At 42.4% G+C, this 12,760-nt stretch overlaps 1 protein-coding gene across 5 annotated transcripts in view; it reads right to left on the bottom strand.

The window, feature by feature from the left end:
- Nucleotides 1-12,760, bottom strand: part of FILIP1 (filamin A interacting protein 1) — a 119,111-nt gene that overhangs the window by 18,566 nt on the left and 87,785 nt on the right. The window contains exon 1 of one of the 5 annotated variants that reach the window (XM_033056066.1): nt 4,559-4,757. The exons of the other annotated variants lie outside the window; for them this stretch is intronic. The gene's annotated coding sequence lies outside the window, so the exon portion shown is untranslated. Of the gene's footprint in view, nt 1-4,558; nt 4,758-12,760 lie in introns of those variants that run through there. 5 annotated transcript variants of the gene reach the window in all.

The raw sequence follows: 12,760 nt of genomic DNA, 5'->3' as shown, positions 1-12,760 counted from the left end.
AAACTTTTCAGCTTCCTTTTTATAACTGAGATGCACATCCAGGTAGTAATAGCAGAGCAATTAATGCCTGGTAATTAACTTGCAGTAACTGGAACCTCCATATCTTGGCAAAGATCGACTTTTATCAATGTTTTTATCTTACGTGTTGGATTGTAGATGATAGCAAGCGGAGCACAGATAAACATTTCTCTGCTGCTCCAGCAATGAAGTGGTGCCAAGGGCCCCAGGGCACAATGTCACACTCAAGGATGTCTCCCAGAGCCCTGAACTCTACACTCCCAGCAAGAGCCAGATTAACTCGGTACTCAGCAACTGTTAATGTTTCACTCCTTGTTCCTGGGGGACCTGAACCAAAAGGAACTGGAATGAAAAGCTCTAAGAAAAGAGAAGGAAGTCAGAAAGCAGAACACAGGATGCAGTAGGTAGGGAAGGAGAAGGCTGAAGAATGCATTTGAAAACAAGACTCGGATAGGATGTGGGAGTAAGAGAATAGTAGGAACCAGCGGTAGAGAGAAAAACAAACAAACATTGCAGCCAACCTTGCTGGGTCACAGATTATTCTCAAAAAAAAAAGTCTCTTTAGTTGTGGCAGTTCTTTGGAAAGGACTGAAAAGTCGTGCTGGTGGATGCCTCATTATTGGTCAAGTTAGAATGTCAAAAGGTAAAAAAAGACTCACTGTCACTCACAAAGCATGCACTTTTCACACTGAAGAAGGAACTTTATTAGCATGCAATATATTCCCTGGCTGCTCTATCACACTGCTTCATGCAAATGTTTCAGCCAAGAACTCTTCCTCATCTTCCCCAGGCTACATTTTTAAAGGAATAGTATGCACTGTTCCACAAAAATACTGTTTGCCATGACAGAATAGTGTAGCCGAACCTGGTGGTGCTCTAAATGACCCATCTTCCAAAGTCACAAACATAGGAGAATGTTTCCAGGCTCCCTTGTCCCACAGGAAAAGGTGATGCCTATAAATCAAAAAGCCCCCAAAAGCCCCAGAAGATAAAGACAGCTTTATTAAAAAAAAAAAATTTAAAAATCTTGGCACACAAAAGCCTAGAGATGCTTAGAAAACTGTTTATGATTTGTAATTCCCAGGCCTACACATGTGATTTTTACCCAGCAGTTGCTCCAGGCAGCACACTCCAGCCAGGCTGCTAAGCTGAGTACAAAATAATGCACTGGCCTCACATGGCTCCAGGTGATTACCTGAGAGTCTACTGGGGAATACTGCTGAGAAAGCCACTGAAAAAAACACAAATACCTGTTAAACTACGACAAAAAAATGCCAGTCATGAGGCTGAGCAAGAGAAGGAACTGTGTTGGCCCTGTCACAGCCTTGCAGGAGTGCTCACAGTAGGGAATAGCCAGCTTGGCCCCTCTGGGAAAATAAAACAACATTCAGCATTTCATTCTACCTCAGCTTTAGCACAGGGAAACTACATGTCTTATATATGACAAACCAACTTCCAGAGAAAATACTTGACAATACCTCTGTTTTTAATGTCTACAAGAATGGCTTCTAATACCTGGTTCTGTGGGAGAGGGATGGGAAAGCAGCACACAACATGTGTGTTAATTGCATAAGTAATTGAAAAATCTACACCTTTTCAGTGTTACTTCTAGGTAGTAAAAGAAAGCTGAGTTTAAGCTTGCTCCCACTATTCCATTTGTACAACTTTCATACCTCAGTGGTTAAACTGGAATTTCAGCAGGACTGCAAGGTGAGGTTATCCCCTCTTGACCCTCACAGCACATTTGCTGCTATCAGGCTTCTCATCTGAATGCTGCTGCTAATGTTTGCCAAGTAACACCAAACTACAGGGGCTCCTATGCGACACTAAAAGCCCTTCAGACTCCCAGCACCTGGTCTTCACGGTGTTAGCCAGAGCAACTGCATTCTGGCTTGTCAAGAGGCTGAAAGCACCTGCTTGATTCAGGATCCAAATCAAAACAAAACAGAACCTTTAACACTGAAACATTAGATACAGCCAAAACGCTGACAATCCAACAATCTGATACATACCAGCCCAGACTCCACATGTGGTATCTTGGTTTGTGGGTTTTTTTAGAAATGGGGAGAAATGAAGACTTTCAACAACCAATCTCAGTTGCAGAGAAAGCAGACATTGGACTGGAGGAAGAGCAACTATGGAATTAGTTTTAACAACTTGCATGAACGGTGTGCTGGAAGTAGCCAGCAAGGAGGAATGTAGGAGAGGATGGACAATAACCAGGCTCTCCCTCTCCTCCTTCCTTCATGCTTGGTGCTGAAGTGTTTCACTGTACAGGCTTTCTGCTTCTCCTTCCCTCCTCCGAGCTAGGAATTGATCAACAGAAGTGCAATGGGATGCTGATAGCTACAACTCTATCCCTCCAGAGATGTGGCTTCATTTCTTTCGTCATGGCTCCCCTCAAAAAACATTCACTTCCAAGTGTTTAAAACAGAGCTTGCAAAAGCAAATGGCCCCCCAAACACTTATTAAAAAGTATACCAGTGTATGTATATCTCCCTTTCTGTTTGTACTTCCATGAAGATGAGAAAACTTTGCAGGTACTCCTACAACCTTTTCCACCTCTAACATAAAAATGGGCACTCACAGGGAAATCCTGGGAAAGCAGGGCAAGCCAGAGGATGCCCTGAAAGGCCATAAACTGCTCCCAAGGTTTGCATACATGACAACATTTCAGCACCATATTTTCAGCTGTGTTGGCCTGTTTTAATCCCTTGCTCTGCAAATAAACAAGGCTAAGCTTCCCAAGGTGTCTCCCAGTGTTTAATTAAGCATTCACAGGAGTGGCTAATGTGAAGGGCAATCTGGAGAAGTGGAGAACTGTTTCTTCTGCTATCAAAACCAGCAGCAGGAAGAAGAGCAGTTAGAAGAAAGAGGAGGCAAAGGAGGCAAGCAGATAATGGTCTCTAAAGGACCTTATTAATTGACTTCATACACAGCCTGGAGATACACAGATTTTCTCATTGGTGCTCTTTCACAAAGCCATGTGACTTAGCACTCCTGTAGTACCTTATTTTGCCATTTACATTCCAAAAAGTCTGTTGCTATGGGGTGTAATGACTTCTATCCCATTTCACGGATGGCCAGTAAGTGGGGGTTAAGGCAACTATATTAATGAGGACTTGGTCACTCTAAGGATCAACTGACTGAGGGCTGATGAAGGCTGCTTCTTCCTGAGGGGCCAACAGCATTTCTGTGCCACTCACACACCAATCCCAAGGGAATTTCCTCTGGGAAAACAAATGTCATCACAAACTCATCTTTCCACTTCAAACCCAAAGTCTGCTACTGTACATGCAGAGTTAGAGACCGGACAACTTCTTAGTGGTAGCCAGAAAGCTGCTGCCCATTAAGTGATGTGAGAGTCTGTAATCCCAGGACAATGAAAACCAGCAAGAAGTGGTTTAACTCAATAAAGGAGGAGTTCCCTCCTTTTTTTCCCCCTGTTTAATGTACAACAGCTGATTTTGAAGATTATTTCTACAGCCACTGGGAAATCCTCCACATGTCAGGACTATTTCCCAGTGCTTCCATGTTTGGGGGTAGGCTGAGATATCCAAAAGTCTGAATTTTGCTAGTTCTGAGTACTTAAATCAGCTGAAGTCAAAGAGAGACAAAAGATGGTCAGGCTCTCTAGGAAACAAAACAATTGGGCTTAAGATGTAAATTAAGCAATTAAGTCACACTTTTGAATCATCAGCTTCACTACTTCCCATATATTCATCTCAACTGGGGGAAGAAATACGTAAACGAGATCAGATCCCATGGCAAGAAAAAGAATAAAGAACATCTGTGTTACTTTCTCCTTTCTATCCATTACATTTTAAAGGTAAGGAATGATAAAAATGTTTGAATGACCTCACTACAGAACTTTCCAACTTCTTGTTCAGTTTATCACAGGGTCAACCCTGAAAACAAATACAAGCTTGTTAAAAAAAGTCATTGGTTCTAGTAAACCCAAAGACAATATTTTGTGGCTACCTAATATACAAACTCAAAGTGTAAAAACATGCATGTTCATCATTGCTGAAATAACTTTTGGAAGGTGATTGTATCAGACTATATAACAAGCAAATTAATATTCCTTCTACTTCTAAACTACATGATAGTTTCCAAAATATACTGAAAGAAAAGGAAATGTTTCCTTTCTTAGGAGGACACATTGCTCGTAATCTACAACAGTTTATCCTCTGTTTCTAACGTTGGTTTTGTAAAACTTAAAATCCAGCTTGCTGAAATAATTCATTTGTGTTGAAAGTGTCCTACTCCAACTGAACAGTGACTAAAGACAGTATTTTGGAGTAAGAACACTCATTAGATTCAGTGTCCCTTCACCTTTCCAGCACACTGTTCACGTAAGAAAAACACCAAAGATCTTTAAGAACAAAACCCGACCAACATCCTTTCAGACTACAAAACTATCACCCACGTTAAATCCGGAGGTTAGAGGAGGGGAAAGGGGATGCACAGAAAGCAGGCACACAGTATCTGGAGGGAGAAAGCGAAGCAGCGTTCAGCTGAGAGATGGGAATTGCCAAACCTGTCTCGGGCTGCGGTTATCCTTCCCTGACCCCTCGGCGCGCCGCTCGGGAGGGGAAGCCGCAGAGCACAGCCCCACCAGGTGCACCTCCCGAGGCTCCAGCCCAAGGGTTCATCAGCCTGGGGCCGGCCTGGCCCTCAGCGATGCCCTGCTCCGTGCAGCCCGCCCGGAGCGGGGCCGCCGAGCATCCCGGCGCGTCCCCAGCGCCAGCCCCGCTCCGTCCCGCCCGGTGCGCTCGCTCAGCGGCGCAGTGCGCATGTACACTGCAATTAGCGGCGCACAAATTAAAAACGCAATTGAAAAAAGAAAAGAGAGAGAGAAAGGAAAAAAAAATTCGCTTACCTTAAACTAGACCTATGGTTTTTTCTTTTCTATTTTTTTTAAGCAACCAGAACAGCAGCCAAGGGGGGCAGTGGCGGGGGAAGCGCGCTGGCCCCGCTGCCAGGTGAGGCTGCGCCCCGCGCTCTGCGCTCGCCCGGGCGGGCGGGGGAGGAGCCGCCGGGCCGGCACCGGCACCGGGACCAGCACCGGGACCAGCACCGGGACCGGGACTGGACCGCCGGGGGTCCGGCGGAGCCGCCGCTCGCCGCTGCCGGCCCTTCCCTCTGCGCTGGGGTTTATTACTGACAGCCCCTCCGGGCTCTTTACAGCTGCAGTTCATAGGTGAACGATTAAGAAATAATAATTTGATCGCAGAGAACCGCTGGGAGTTGCTTTTGCTTGACTGGAATGGGATGCACGGAGCGCTGCTTCCCAGTCCCAGCTGCCTATTCATTCCGCTGGCTCAACAAAAGTTCCTGTTGCTTTCCTCTTGTCTTCCCGGTGTTTGAAGTGGCAGTACCGCTGTGGGTACGCGCTGGCTGATCTTAAGATCGGCTGATAAAGGCATGAATACATGAAGAAAATCCCCTGGGGATTTAGGATACGGGCGTGTTTGTTTTTGAAAATCCATGCATAGTAGCAAGCCTAACCAAGTCTGGTGAGGTCTGAAAAGCACCATTCTGCTAGCTCCGTGCTTTAAAGAAGTCCTAAACCAGCCCTTTTGTTCCCGAAACAACATAAAAGAATTTGGGGATTCCTTCTCTTTTCCTAATGATTCCCTGGATTGCTCCCAGTCACTTTTTCAGACTTTGTGAAGGGAACTAGGAACTTCCCTTTCCCTTTCTCTTTCTTTTTTGCCTTTGCTTTCCTCTTCCCCTTCCTGTACACTTTCCACTTTTCTTAGGAAGCTTTCAATAGCCAAAAACACTGAAACGATATAATTTCAAATATTATTATCCACTAAAAATGGACCGATGTGAGTATACGTGTTTGAGAAACTGTCTAATTACATGTTCTTTCCTTATTTTTCTTTAAGACCTTCAATCAGATCTGGACAGAGCTTATTTGAAAAGCAGGTGCTTAGAGATTGATTTTACGCTTTTTATTCAAGATGTTATTTAGCTCACCCTCTTCAGACCGTGCTGAGAACAGAATTATTAATTTCTGGGTGGGAGGTAGAAGTACAAAGGGACCAAGGTTTTGCTTGGGACACCTGCTCTGAGGTACATTAGATACAGGTTTCAGAGTCCAGCAGCGGGGGGGTGGTGCTTGCAGATCACCATCCCCGTGGTTTTGCCTGTGCCCAGGAATGGATGCTCCAGACTCCTGCACATCTGAGCCCAGATCCAATATGCTCTCCAAAATGAGAATCATTCTTAAAGTGAAAAGCATTCACAATCCATGTAAATTAGCTTCACATGACTTAACTAGCACCATGTAGGAAATCCGTCACACCAACGCAACAGTAGAGTCACATTTTCCAGGGAAATCTAGTCTTAATCATTCTCTTCCCATTTCATATTCCTTTACCTAATTTACTAAATACTTTCCAAAAGATGAAGCTGGAGTCCTACAGAGAGATTGTTGCTGCCTGTGTGCAAAGCTGATGCATCTTGCTGTATTTCTATTTTTCCAGTGTCAGAGGAAAGGTTTCTGTACAAAATGTGTTTAACTGTGCAATTACAAATGATGACATACATTGAGCAGACCAATGTTCTGCTTACTCTACTTACTGTGTCCTTTGCAATCCCAACAATTGTTTGGTAGAGCTAAATATTCTTTAAAAAGAGGAAATTGCATACACAATGACAAACACTAAGATATTAACCATTGAAATTTAATGATGTGGCATTATCCGGGCACTTTAAGAGATTGTCAGAAGAGTTTGGATCCTTAGTATGGCCTACATAAAAGTCTGCACTCTAAGTTAACAAAATAATTTATAGCCATAGCAGGGTGTCAGCCTCGAGGCAGTTTGATACTAGAAAGGCATGGAGCACTTTGCAAGCAAGTTTCAAAACTATCTGCTGACAGATGGGTTTGGCTGTGATCAGCAGCCAGGAGCAAGACTCTGTTCCACCGGCGCTGCTGGCTCGGCAGGAGGATATCTGGTCGCACACCCCATCCCAGCTGGCTCTGGGCTTGGAGCTCATTGCACAGCTCATCCCAGTCCTGCTGCACCCACTGCTGAGTTCTCCTGCAGGTTCTCCTCACCTCTGCACTCCATTTCTAACCCTTGTTTCTCCCAAATCAACAACCCTCCTAGGTGTCCTCTCTATCTGCTCTGGCTGTTCTTTTGTCTGTGTTGCTATGCTTGGGCCAGGCTGGAACTGCAAGTGACACATCTTCCCTTATTTGTGTTTTCATGGTCTCAGCTCTGAGCAGGAAGTTCAGGGATTTCAAGAGGATGTTAGAGAAAAGTGCAGTGTGGTAGTGGTGACCCTACACACCTGCACTAGTTGAGATAAGTCTGTACCACCATGAGATTTCACAACTAGAATGTTCTCCCATCACCATTTCAACTAGTCTGGGTACCATCACTACACCGGTACCAGACCTGTAGGGCGTATCAGGTAGGATGTCACAACTAAGGTCAAACATGCCTTTAATATTTACAGCTTTTCTTTTACTGTCTAGAAATCACATGATGTGTCTATATAAAAATATAGAGATAGTCCATATATTGTTATTTCTCGAGAGTACCTTCAACTTTAAGTCACTTCAAAGGCTGGGAAAATGTAACTTACTCATGACTTCTTTTGTTCATGCTTTCCTTGGGATGAAGTAGTTTAAGAAACACATTCCTGAATAAGGCAGCCCTTGCAACATTGTAAGACCAGATAAGAAAAACAACAAGAAATAAAAGCAGCAGAGGGAATAGATAGGAATTCCCAAATTTCAACTCATCTCTGAAAGTCAGAAATGATACTTTGCATCTGTCACGATTGCCTACTACAGAGGAGAGTAACAGGGAAGCAAAAGATGGAATTGGTTTAAAAATTTAATGATGTGCTAATAGACTACACATTTCTTTGATAAGCTGCTCTCTTTAAAAAATCCCTAACTATGCACAGCAATAGATTCTTCTTGTGGATCTTAGAGACTTGTAACAAATTATTGCCTGATTATAAAATTCTCTGTAAACAGAGCTTTGTAACCTTCCCAGCAGACTGCCCTGCTCTCGGTTGCCTCTTTACCTTCAGTGCAGAAACAGATGTAACATTTATAGTGAAGGCAGAGAGCTTGCAACTCTATCCAAGTTCTCAAACATGTTCTCATACAAAAAGCCCAAATATTTCTGTTTGTACAAAGCAAAGCTTTTCCTAAATTTGTGTTTACTTACATATATGAAAAGGTACACTGTGTGCTTGCCAGACTTTTTTATTTTTTGTTCATAAAAGCTTCAAAGCAGTGAAAATCTTCCATCATTATTTTGTTTTTCTTTCCTTCCCTTCTCTTGGTTAAGTCAAACTCATTTGGTAAGTCAGACCTGACCTCCACTCTCTGCTTACAGTACAAATTGATTCAGTGGAAATAGAAACAGAACAAGAAAATTTTTAATATTTAGGGAGGGAAGAGGCTGATTTTAATTTGCTGCTGAAGATATAGTGAGCAAGGTGATCCATTGGGCCTTTTGGAGAGAGAGAAATAAATAACGAAGATAAGTGCAGTAAATTCTTGAAACATGACTTTGTGCGAAAAGCCTGTGAAAAATACTTCAAGTTGGACTCTGTGCTGTTGTATCTCAGGCAATACACTTTATATGGCATACGTCATGCACATTAAAAAACTTCATTTGGTGAGCTGCCCTGACAACTGGCTTTGTTCACCTTTGTTCTTATTTAAAACAGGTTGTTCCATGCAGCTGTTAAAGAAACTGTGTGCGCACACACACGTTTGCACACAGGCTTTTTTATTACTCCTCAGATCTTTCAAAATAAGTCATGCTGCCTAGGTTTTAAATTATTTTTCTCTTTATTACAGCATGAAAATCACCCTACGCTGGGATCTGCTGCCTTTTGTGGAAGCATGATTCAAAAGTTTAACAAAAGTATTTCTGGCTTTTTTTTTTTTTTCCTTCCTATTGCACTCCACCCCCTTCGTTTTGGTTTTCTGCTTTCTTAGCACTTGTGTGTATCCTTTTTCAACATCTCCAGTACTGCTGGGTTTCTTCTTAGTAAAAGTGATTGCAGCTGAAGCAGGACCTGTCTATGTCACGGTTATTGTTTCATAGTATGGTTTGGTCATATTTTGGGAATAAGCACCAGGAGTCTCACAGAAGCCTGTTGTGGCCCTTCAACAAGAGTATCTTGGGAGCCAAGGGCAAGGTGTCCAGGGGCTTAGACAAGTGCACTTGGCAGGATTCCACTTGCTGCCCTCAGTGCATCCACCGTTCTTAGTGCTGGCTGCTTCACCTGCCTGTGCTCTATCAGAGCACCTCACTAATGCTGTCTGTGAGCTCTGGGCTCCCCTCTTGCTTTCCTAAAGTACTCTCTTTTGAGGTGCTAGGTGTTCATGGGGAAAAATTAGGCAGAAAAGTGAGCTCGAGGCTTTAAAAGCAGGGAGAACAATGCCTATTCTCAATTTACCCAAAGAGAATTAGTCTTGGGAGTGTCTTGGTCTCTTTGCTCCAGCTGGGTCTAGGATGTGAAGTTAATCCCGACTGATTTTCTCCTTTCTGTTGCTTTTGTACTGTTGGCCTAAACCTTTGCTATTCCTCATTCTTTACAATCCAGGTCCATCAGTTCAGCTCTTACCCCATTGCTCTCACTCCTGCTCACTTCCCTGGACTTCCTTTTCTTTTGTGCTTCTTCTCACTGACCCTTCCTTCAAGCAAGGTAACCCAGTGACTGACTGGGATTGAAAGACACCTGAGTCCTACACCTAAAATTAAAGATTATCTACCCCTCACTGCTCCCCATTTGATACACCACTGGAACACAGTATTTGACAGAGTGAGTAAAACCAGTGGGCAGGGAAGATTAGAGAAAATAGAATACAAAGAATTCCTGCTTCATTTTAGCAACAAACCATATAAGTGATGGTGTGTCTGGAGTCACCACAAGAGGGTAACAAACATTGGAAAGTGTACAAAAAAAAAAAAAAAAAAAAAAAAGAGTGACAAAGTTTAAAATCTGGATTTAAGAAATAACATCATTAATATAATTGCACACACTGGGCTAGCCAAGCATGAAGAAGCTCACACAGCTGTACAACAGCAATGCAGCTTGAGAGAAAGTAACTATTCAAGTGGAATCAATATAAAAACTCATCTCTGTCAATGCAGGGTCTCAGATTTTTTTAGAAATACAGCCTTTGTATGAATTTGTTCATATCATATTCAGCTACTTTGGTCACAATGATGTCAGAATAATACAATACACACCTACAAAACAGAGAAAAATAAATCATCTTATGAAGATTCATTCTTAATTTTTAAATTACTTCCTGTGAGTGTCATATTATCAATAACTTAGCAAATAATGAATCCTCAGAAAAATTTCCAGTGCTGTAAAAGAGCAGCCAGTAGCTGCTTTTATGATCTAGAGAGGGACTGATAGATTTTAACAACATCAGCATTGAGTAATCCTGGCTGTCACACCACATCCTAATATGCCATGTCCCAACTCTCAGTCTGAAAGGCTATGAAGCTATTTTCATTATTTTTCATGCCAGGACCTTCAGCTCTTGCCCTGAACACAAAGGAGCACACGCTTGCCCACCACATCCATGCCACAGCCCCACCTTGGCTAGTGCTTTTTGCTTGTGTTCTGGAGGTGCAGCATAAATGGACTTCTATCCCCACAAAACAAAACAAAACAAAACAAAACACCACCCCAAAAAACCCCAAAAAAAACCCCAAAAAAATACCCCACAACAACAACCAATCCATCACAACTGTGAAAAACCATCAAATAACCCTCCCCCGCCTACACCTAAACAAAGCTTTTTTATTACCACATGGCTATTTACTACAGCTCATGCAATTCTAAGGTTTGGTGATTGCATTAGATTTGTGTCTATTGAGAGACAAATAGAGAAGAGTCTGTCCCCAGCTCCCCTCCCCAGCCAACACACAGAGCCTAGACTCACCCAAGGCTTGAGCCTGCTATTTTAACCTTTTACTTCTAGTTGCTTAGAGCAAAATCCAAAAAAGACTCCCATAAATATCTGGAACGCAACCAATGAAGAATTTGAAAAGTAAAAGATAAAGAAAACAAACAAAAACTAAACAAAACCCACTCAAACCCAAACAAAAAAATACCCAACCAATACACATATAAATATGAATGTTCACAGGCATCTGATTTGTGAGCAGATCTGTATTTTGGTTGCCCAGGTTTGCTGTTGCACATCTTTGGCAGTCCTGTCATCTTGCCTGAACTGAACATCATTCTTCACCTGAGGTTATTTGGGCCTTATGAAAAGCAAGGGCTCTGTTCTGAGGATGGGCTGACCACAGCCATGGCACAAGAACAGGAGCTGTCAGTGCTTCCATTCAAAGAAACACTTATGTACTTGCACCAGCTCCTGTACATCCCTTGCCACAAAAAACCAGCATGTGTAGTTTTATTTCTCTCCTCAGTTTGAAATAATTCTAGTTTGCACTACCCCTTTCCAAGATCATATCCTGACTGTAGCCTGTTGAGTATATGAATAGCAAAAATAAAGGACAGGGAAAACTCAGGTTCTGAGATGGAGAGCAAGCAGGGAGAAGCTGGAACAGTTTAGTACAGTAAGTGGGAATTAGAAGGTGTTGTGCTTGCCTTTGTCTTCAAATTTCTTTCTTCCATGTCTGTATTGCCCTCTGAATAACTGCAGGGCTTATGCAGTCTGGCCCTGATTTTCTCTGACTTCCACTGAGCATCCTCACTTACAAATCACTGCTGTTTTTTAAAATCTTCTAGTGACATAAGTGCAAATGATGCCTCATGCACAAGAATGCAAAAGCTTCAAGCCTCCTTGGTAGAATCAATAGGCAATACTGACCAAAAATAATTCAAAGCACAAAGGTGTAATTTGGCTGTGGACATTATGTCAAAAATTATGGTCATTAAAACTATTACTATAATTATTGCTGCTATTATTATTATTGTTGTTATTATTACTATTATGATTTATTTTTATTGTTGTTGTTATTGTTATTACTATTTTTATTATGATTACTATGATGAACCAAAATGCATATAGAAGTTATGTAAAAATGCTATTTTACAGGAAATATGTATTGCTGACAAGTTAATTTTCTGGAGAGCAGACTCCCATGCAGAAGCTATAATTCCACCCAAGAAACTTCTGTATGACATACATTTATATATGCGTGTATAGACTTCTACAGGTACAAGCACACACACATTTCAGAGTTCCTGCTCTGATTCTATTAATCCCATTAATCAAGAAGAGCTCTACTGACTTCAAAGGAATTGCAACAATGCCAGCTTTGTGCTCATAAAACCCAGCATCAGGATTAAATATTTCCTAAGACCTGAAGAAGATGGATGTGGAAAGCCTGGGTGTGCTAATGGCAGGCACAAGGCGATGGTGCTTGCCACTGAAAGCAAGTTGGACTGACAGCACTTGTTCTGTCAGGTGAGGACACGAGGCAGGGAAACAGGACAGACTCTCCTCTATTGCAGGATAAGCTGTGCTCACATCACACGAGCTGTGCTCCACGCTTTCCTTGAGCTGGGACGGACCCCACTCTGCCCCTGCTGTTCCTGGAAACCACGGCTGTACCCCAGGCAGTAATCTTCAAAATGAAAAAATGTTGAAAGCTGTGCATCATTTTAAAACAAGTTAAGTCATCTAGGAAAAGCCTGACATTGAAATGATGAGAGAGAATACATCTATCCCTCTCTGGTTCCTCTTAAAATGAACTTT

Source organism: Catharus ustulatus, chromosome 3 (genome assembly GCF_009819885.2).
Source record: "Catharus ustulatus isolate bCatUst1 chromosome 3, bCatUst1.pri.v2, whole genome shotgun sequence".
Classification (NCBI taxonomy): Eukaryota; Metazoa; Chordata; class Aves; order Passeriformes; family Turdidae; genus Catharus; species Catharus ustulatus.
Note: the sequence above shows the minus strand (reverse complement) of the source record. Positions and strands in the feature narration are given on the sequence as shown.